Raw genomic sequence first — 9875 nt, 5'->3', positions numbered from 1 at the left:
GTTTCTTCTACCGACCGTGTGTGCTACATTCAATAACGCAAACGATTTAATGGTAAAAATTGTGTGTGATGTACCTGTGAATGGAAACGTTTTCCTTGGAGTGACTGTGTGGGATGTGCATACGAATGGAAACATTTAGCGGGGACTGAATGTGCGGGATGTACTTGCCACCAGTAACAATTTTGCCGTATAATTGTATTTTCAGCTCTACCATACGTATTTCTGTATTTGAGTGCTCGCCGGTCACCACGGCTTCATTTTGCCGAACGTGTGTGCCAAGAGGGAATATCCCTGACGGTTTCTGGGTCGTGTGGGAAGGACCCCCCTATCGCCCACACTCACTTGGCGAAGGTTCCAAATGCCGTCGCGGAAAAGGGTAAAAACCCGTTTTTTTAGGACCGACACGCACCAGTGCATTGAAGTGGACGCGAGCTGGGTGTTGTTTTGCTTCGGGTCCCTCCTCCCCGGCCATTTCCCTCGCGCCCTCGACACCTAGCCATGTGTAGCAAGTTCCTCTCGTCGTCGCCCTTCACCCTGGACCCCTCCCCCTCCATCAACTCGCTCATCAGAGCTCGTCCGCCACGCGCCACGGGCACATAGTGCCGGCAGTGCATTTATGGCGCCCTGGCCGCTTCCTCCCCGTGCCGCCTCGACCTCTTCTGCTCCGTGAACCCCTCCTCGTACCTTCCCGTCGCTGTCCGTCAACCTAGCTCGACCGCACACGCATCCGCGGCTCCAGCCACACGCCCACGGTGACGGCCAGCTCGGCCTCCTCGTCCCCGCCTATTTAAGCTCCACCCCGAGCCTCTCCGAGCACACCAGCGGCCTCCTCCCTCTCCCAGAAGCCTCCCCAACCCGTCCGTTGAGCTCCGAGACCTCTCCTCGCCTCCCTCTGCCACCATGGCCGCCGCTCTATCTGGCCTAAATCCACGGCAACCGAGCCCTCCCTCTCCTCTTGTCCTCCACCAGAGACCTCCACACTACCCCGCGAGCCGCCCCTTCCTTTCTTCTCCGCCGGAGCCGCGGTAGCCTCGTCTCCAACTTTGGTCGAGCCGCCATCCGCCGCAGCCAACACCACCGCTGATCCCGAGCTTCCCGGTGACCGAGCTACCCTGGAACGGGTCGGCCTCGTCGCCCTGAGCATGTGGGTAGGTCGGGCATCGCCAAAGACAGCTGGTAGCTCAGGCTATCGTCGTCGAGGCGGTCGGCCTTGCCTCTACTTCGTCCTGCGCGGGAGGAAGAAGAAGAAGCCAGCCAGCTAGGCCCCACCTCCAGCAGGACCCACTCATCAGTGGCACAGCGCGTTGACTTGGACTTGCTGAGGTGGATAAGTGAAGGCGTATTCCTATGAATACGTCTTCCTCCACCGAAAGCGCATTTCAGATCTGCTTCAGGCGAAAGTATGCTTCCTCTAGTCTGAAAGCCTATTTTCCTCCTCCTTCGGCCAAGAATACCTTTTCTCTGTTAGTAAGCGTATTCTCAACTTTTACACTTTCTGTTTCTCGGTCAGGGGCTGGTTTGTGAAGGTTTTATTTGCAGATGGGTCCCTGGAAGAAAAACTACCATAACTTTTTGCTCGTAACTCCGATTGAGGTGAATCCAACACCCACTGCTTCGTCTCATCGAGCCCATCATCTTGGCAACATTTTCATAATGTTTTAACATTGTCAAAATGACCATATTGCCCTTGCCTCTAATCATCCCCCTTTGAGAGAGAAACTTTTCCGGTGATTCCTTCCGCGATCTTTCTTCACTCCTCCCTGGTGTATTCTTCATCCCCAGGCAAGCCACAACACCCATTTGCACGATGGTCATGTAGTATCCTGATACGTCCATTTTGCATCATGCTTTTATATCGATATTTATTGCATTATGGGCTGTTATTACACATTATGTCACAATACGTATTCCTATTCTCTCTTATTTTACAAGGTTTACATGAAGAGGGGGAATGCCGACAGTTGGAATTCTGGGCTGGAAAAGGAGCAAATATTAGAGACCTATTCTGCACATCTCCAAAAGTCCTGAAAATCCATGGGAGCACTTTTCAGAATATATAAAAAACATTGAGCGCAAGAAGTACCAGAGGGGACCACACGCTGGCCACGAGGGTGGGGGCGCGCCCTACCCCCTGGGCGCGCCCCCCGCCTCGTGGGCTCCCTGGTGGCCCTCCAATGCCCATCTTCTTCTATATGAGGTCTTTCGTCCGAGAAAAAAATAATAAGCAAGCTTTCGGGACTAGACTCCGCCGCCACAAGGCGGAACCTTGGCAGAACCAATCTAGGGCTCCGGCGGAGCTATTCTCCCGAGGAAACTTCCCTCCGGGAGGGGGAAATCATCACCATCGTCATCTCTAATGATCCTCTCATTGGGAGGGGGTCAATCTCCATCAACATCTTCACCAGCACCATCTCATCTCAAACCCTAGTTCATCTCTTGTATCCAATCTTTGTATCCAAACCTCAAATTGGTACCTGTGGGTTGCTGGTAGTGTTGATTACTCCTTGTAGTTGATGCTAGTTGGTTTACTTGATGGAAGATCATATGTTCAGATCCATTATGCATATTAATACCCCTCTCATATGAACATGAATATGCTTTGTGAGTAGTTACGTTTGTTCCTGAGGACATGGGAGAAGTCTTGCTATTAGTAGTCATGTGAATTTGGTATTCGTTCGATATTTTGATGAGATGTATGTTGTCATCCCTCTAGTGGTGTCATGTGAATGTCGACTACATGACACTTCACCATTGTTTGGGCCTAGAGGGAGGCATTGGGAAATAATAAGTAGATGATGGGTTGCTAGAGTGACAGAAGCTTAAGCCCTAGTTTATGCGTTGCTTCATAAGGGGCTGATTTGGATCCATATGTTTCATGCTATGGTTAGGTTTACCTTAATACTTCTGTTGTAGTTGCGGATGCTCGCAATGGGGGTTAATCATAAGTGGGATGCTTGTCCAAGTAAGGACAGCACCCAAGCACCGGTCCACCCACATATCAAATTATCAAAGTACCAAATGCGAACCATATGATCGTGATGAAAACTAGCTTGACGATAATTCCCATGTGTCCTCGGGAGCGCTTTCCTTCATATAAGAGTTTTTCCAGGCTTGTCCTTTGCTACAAAAAGGATTGAGACATCTTGCTGCACCTTATTGAGTTTTATTACTTGCTACTCGTTACAAATTACCTTATCACAAAACTATCTATTACCGATAATTTCAGTGCTTGCAGAGAATACCTTACTGAAAACAGCTTATCATTTCCTTTTGCTCCTCGTTGGGTTCGACACTCTTACTTATCGAAAAGGCTACGATAGATCCCCTATACTTGTGGGTCATCATAGCCATGGTTTTCAACTTGAATAATTAATAAATGCATGCTTGTTTTTATACAGTTATCGTTGTTTCGGTGATGCTTATGGAGTTGTGTTCACTGTCATGCTATGCTTTCTTGCACTTTGTTATCATGAACTACTTGCTAGTATTACTTTCATGCTTGATAGTAGTACATGTTGGGTTGGTCATGTTCTACGGTGCATGACTAATGTCGGTTACCGAGTACCGTTGCTATGAATGTTTCCTTTGCATCTAGTTGTTTACATGCTTACTTGGTAGTATTATTTCTATGTTCTTGATTGGTATTTATCATTGATGCTAGTGATCATGTTATGCTATGAGTAGTGTTATGCTTGTGATATTCACATTCGTCAGTATGCCCTGCTCATTCAGATATATGATTTAATGTTGTTGATATGCTCGATGATTATGTTGCACCTTGATGTCTACTACACAACCTTCTTCTTGTAGATGTTGTTGGGCCTCCAAGTGCAGAGGTTTGTAGGACAGTAGCAAATTTCTCTCAAGTGGATGACCTAAGGTTTATCAATCCGTGGGAGGCGTAGGATGAAGATGGTCTCTCTCAAACAACCCTGCAACCAAATAACAAAGAGTCTCTTGTTTCCCCAACACACCCAATACAATGATAAATTGTATAGGTGCACTAGTTCGGCGAAGAGATGGTGATACAAGTGGTATATGGATAGTAGATAAAGGTTTTTGTAATCTAAAAATATAAAAATAGCAACGTAACTAATGATAAAAGTGAGCACAAACGGTATTGCAATGCGTTGAAACAAGGCCTAGGGTTCATACTTTCACTAGTGCAAGTTCTCTCAACAATAATAACATAATTGGATCATATAACTATCCCTAAACATGCAACAAAGAGTCACTCCAAAGTCACTAATAGCAGAGAACAAACGAAGAGATTATTGTAGGGTACGAAACCACCTCAAAGTTATCCTTTTTGATCGATCTATTCAAGAGTCCATAGTAAAATAACATGAAGCTATTCTTTCCGTTCAATTTATCATAGAGTTCGTACTAGAATAACACCTTAAGACACAAATCAACCAAAACCCTAATGTCACCTAGATACTCCAATGTCACCTCAAGTATCCGTGGGTATGATTATACGATATGCATCACACAATCTCAGATTCATCTATTCAACCAACACAAAGAACTTCAAAGAGTGCCCCAAAGTTCCTACCGAAGAGTCAAGACGAAAACGTGTGCCAACCCCTATGCATAGGTTCATGGGCGGAACCCGCAAGTTGATCACCAAAACATACATCAAGTGGATCAATAGAATACCCCATTGTCACCACGGGTATCCCACGCAAGACATACACCAAGTGTTCTCAAATCCTTAAAGACTCAATCTGATAAGATAACTTCAAAGGGAAAACTCAATCCATTACAAGAGAGTAGAGGGGGAGAAACATCATAAGATCCAACTATAATAGTAAAGCTCACGATACATCAAGATCGTATCACCTCAATAACATGAGAGAGAGAGAGAGCGAGAGAGATCAAACACATAGCTACTGGTACATACCCTCAGCCCCGAGGGTGAACTACTCCCTCCTTGTCATGGAGAGCGCCGGGATGATGAAGATGGCCACCGGAGAGGGATTGCCCCTCAGTCAGGGTGCCGGAACGGGTCTAGATTGGTTTTCTATGGCTACGGAGGCTTCTGGTGGCGGAACTCCCGATCTATTCTGTTCCTCGAAGTTTTTAGGGTATATGGTATATATAGGAGGAAGAAGTACGTCGGTGGACCTCCGGGCTGTCCATGAGGCAGGGGGCGCGCCCCCACCCTCGTGGGCAGCCCGGGACTCCCCTGGTCCATCTCCGATACTCCGTGGGCTTCTTCTGGTCCAAAAATAAGTTCCGTGAAGTTTCAGGTCAATTGGACTCCGTCTGATTTTCCTTTTCTGCGATACTCTAAAACAAGGAAAAAACAGAAACTGGCACTAGGCTCTGGGTTAATAGGTTAGTCCCAAAAATAATATAAAAGTGTATAATAAAGCCCATAAACATCCAAAACAGATAATATAATAGCATGGAACAATCAAAAATTATAGATACATTGGAGACGTATCAGCATCCCCAAGCTTAATTCATGCTCGTCCTCAAATAGGTAAATGATAAAAACATAATTTTTGATGTGGAATGCTACCTAACATATTTATCCATGTAATTATCTTTATTGTGGCATGAATATTCAGATCCATAAGATTCAAGACAAAAGTTTAATATTGACATAAAAATAATAATACTTCAAGCATGCTAACCAAGCAATCACATGTTCTCAAAATAACATGGCCAAAGAAAGCTATCCCTACAAAATCACATTGTTTGGCTATGCTCCATCTTCACCACACATAGAATTTAAATCATGCACAACCCCGATGACAAGCCAAGCAATTGTTTCATACTTTTGATGTTCTCAAATTTTTTCAATCTTCACGCAATACCTGAACGTGAGCCATGGACATAGCACTATAGGTGGAATAGAATGGTGGTTGTGGATAAGACAAAAAGGGAGAAGATAGTCTCACACCAACAAGGCGTATCAACGGGCTATGGAGATGCCCATCAATAGATATCAATGTGAGCGAGTAGGGATTGCCATGCAACGGATGCACTAGAGCTATAAGTGTATGAAAGATAACAAAGAAACTAAGTGGGTGTGCATCCAACTTGCTTGATCACGAAGACCTAGGGCATTTTGAGGAAGCCCATTGTTGGAATATACAAGCCAAGTTCTATAATGAAAAATTCCCACTAGTATATGAAAGTGACAAAACAAGAGACTCTCTATCATGAAGATCATGGTGCTACTTTTAAGCACAAGTGTGGATAAAGGATAGTAGCATTGCCCCTTTTTGTTTTTATTATTTTTATTTTATTTGGCTCTTCCCCTTTTTTGGCCTTTCTCTTTTTTTGGGACAATGCTCTATGAATGATGATCATCACACCTCTATTTACTTACAACTCAATGATTACAACTCGATACTAGAACAAAGTATGACTCTATATGAATGCCTACGGCAGTGTACCGACATAGCAATGATGCATGAGTGACATGTATGAAAGAATTACGAACGGTGACTTTGCCACAAATACAATGTCAACTACATTATCATGCAAAGCAATATGACAACGATGGAGCGTGTCATAGTAAACGGAACGGTGGAAAGTTGCATGGCAATATATCTCGGAATGGCTATGGAAATGCCATGATAGGTAGGTATGGTGGCTGTTTTGAGGAAGGTATAAGGTGGGTATATGATACCGACGAAAGGTGCGTGGTATTAGAGGCTAGCAATGGTGGAAGGGTGAGAGTGCGTATAATCCATGGATTCAACATTAGTCATAAAGAACTCACATACTTATTGCAAAAATCTATTAGTTATCTAAACAAAGTACTACGCGCATGCTCCTAGGGGGATAGATTGGTAGGAAAAGACCATCGCTCGTCCCCGACCGCCACTCATAAGGAAGACAATCAATAAATAAATCATGCTCCGACTTCGTCACATAATGGTTCACCATACGTGCATGCTACGGGAATCACAAACTTCAACATATGTATTTCTCAAATTCACAACTACTCAACTAGCATGACTCTAATATCACCATCCCCATATGTCAAAACAATTATCAAGTATCAAAGTTCTCTTAGTATTCAATGCACTTCATATGAAAGTTTTTATTATATCCCTCTTGGATGCCCGTCATATTAGGACTAAATTCATAACCAAAGCAAATTACCATGTTGTTTAGAGACTCTCAAAATGATATAAGTGAAGCATGAGAGTTCATCTATTTCTATAAAATAAAACCACCACCTTGCTCTAAAAAGATATAAGTGAAGCACTAGAGCAACAACAAACTACTCTGAAAGATATAAGTGAAGCTCAATTAGTAGTTGAATAATTATGCAACTATGTGAAGACTCTCTAAAATTTAAGAATTTCAGATCTTGGTATTTTATTCAAACAGCAAGCAAAACAAAAGAAAATAAAATGACACTCCAAGCAAAACACATATCATGTGGTGAATAAAAATATAGCTCCAAGTAAAGTTACCGATGAACAAAGATGAAAGAGGGGATGCCATCCGGGGCATCCCCAAGCTTAGGCTCTTGGTTGTCCTTGAATATTACCTTGGGGTGCCTTGGGAATCCCCAAGCTTAGGCTCTTGCCACTCCTTATTCAATAGTCCATCGAATCTTTACCCAAAACTTGAAAACTTCACAACACAAAACTTAACAGAAAACTCGTAACCTCCTTTAGTATAAGAAAATAAATCACCACTTAGGTACTATTTTTAACTCATTCTAAATTAATATTGGTGTAATATCTACTATATTTCAACTTCTCTATGGTTCATACCGTCCGATACTACTCATAGATTCATCAAAATAAGCAAACAACACATAGAAAACAGAATTTGTCAAAAACAGAACAGTCTGTAGTAATCTGTAGGATTCGAATACTTCTGTAACTCCAAAAATCCTGAGAAATTAGGAAGTCCTAGGAAATTTGTTTACTAATATACTGCAAGTGGAATTGGTATTTTATCGCTCTCTGGTAAGAAAGGAAAATTATTCTTGTGAGCACATACTTTCTGTTTTTTACAGCAAGATCAAACAACAATCACCGAAGAAGGTCCTAAAGGCTTTACTTGGCACAAACACTAATTAAAACATAAAACCACATCTAAACAGAGGCTAGATGAATTATTTATTACTAAATAGGAACAAAAAGAAAGGAATAAAAAGAAAGTTGGGTTGCCTCCCAAGAAGCGCTATCGTTTAACGCCCCTAGCTAGGCATGATGATTTCAATGATGCTCACAAAGGTAAGAATTGAAACATAACGGGAGCATCATGAAGTATATGACAAGCACATTTAAGTCTAACCCTCTTCCTATGCATAGGGATTTTGTGAGCAAACAACTTATGGGAACAAGAATCAACTTGCATAGGAAGGTAAAACAAGCATAACTTCAAAACTTTAAGCACATAGAGAGGAAACTTGATACTATTGCAATTCCTACAAGCATATATTTCTCCCTCATAATAATTTTCAGTAGAATCATGAATGAATTCAACAATATAACCAGAACCTAAAGCATTCTTTTCATGGTCTACAAGCATAGAAATGTTATTACACTCCACATAAACAAATCTATTCTCATCAATAGTAGCGGGAGCAAACTGGACGAAATAACTATCATGTGAGGCATAATCCAATTGAAAACTAAAATCATGATGACAAGTTTCATGGTTATCATTATTCTTAATAGCATACAAGTCATCACAATAATCATCATAGATAACAACTTTGTTCTCATAATCAATTGGAACCTCTTCCAAAATAGTGGATTCATCACTAGATAAAGTCATGACCTCTCCAAATCCACTTCCATCAATATAATCATCATAAATAGGAGGCTTGCTTTCATCATAATAAATTTGCTCATCAAAACTTGGGGGACAAAAAATATCATCTTCATTGAACATAGCTTCCCCAAGCTTGTGGCTTTGCATATCATTAGCATCATGGATATTCAAGGAATTCATACTAACAACATTGCAATCATGCTCATCATTCTAATATTTAGTGCCAAACATTCTAATGCATTCTTCTTCTAGCACTTGAGCACAATTATCGTAATCTTATTTTCATGATAGATATTAAAAAGATGAAGCATATGAGGTACCCTTAATTCCATATATTTTTGTAATTTTCTTTTATAAACTAAACTAGTGATAAAACAAGAAACAAAAATATTCGATTGCAAGATCTAAAGATATACCTTCAAGTGCTAACCTCCCTGGCAACGGCGCCAGGAAAGAGCTTGATGTCTACTACACAACCTTCTTCTAGTAGACGTTGTTGGGCCTCCAAGTGCAGAGGTTTGAAGGACAGTAGCAAATTTTCCTCAAGTGGATGACCTAAGGTTTATCAATCCATGGGAGGCGTAGGATGAAGATGGTCTCTCTCAAACAACCCTGCAACCAAATAACAAAGAGTCTCTTGTGTCCCCAACACACCCAATACAATGGTAAATTGTATAGGTGCACTAGTTCGGCGAAGAGATGGTGATACAAGTGGTATATGGATGGTAGATAAAGGTTTTTGTAATTTGAAAATATAAAAACAGCAAGGTAACTAATGATAAAAGTGAGCACAAACGGTATGCAATGCGTTGAAACAAGGCCTAGGGTTCATACTTTCACTAGTGCAAGTTCTCTCAACAATAATAACATAATTCGATCATATAACTATCCCTCAACATGCAACAAAGAGTCACTCCAAAGTCACTAATAGCGCAGAACAAACAAAGAGATTATTGTAGGGTATGAAACCACCTCAAAGTTATCCTTTCTGATCGATCTATTCAAGAGTTCGTAGTAAAATAACATGATGCTATTCTTTCCGTTCAATGTATCATAGAGTTCGTACTAGAATAACAGCTTAAGACACAAATCAACCCAAACCCTAATGTCACCTA

Source organism: Triticum dicoccoides, chromosome 2A (assembly GCF_002162155.2).
Source record: "Triticum dicoccoides isolate Atlit2015 ecotype Zavitan chromosome 2A, WEW_v2.0, whole genome shotgun sequence".
Classification (NCBI taxonomy): domain Eukaryota; kingdom Viridiplantae; phylum Streptophyta; class Magnoliopsida; order Poales; family Poaceae; genus Triticum; species Triticum dicoccoides.
This window is presented reverse-complemented; position numbering follows the sequence as displayed.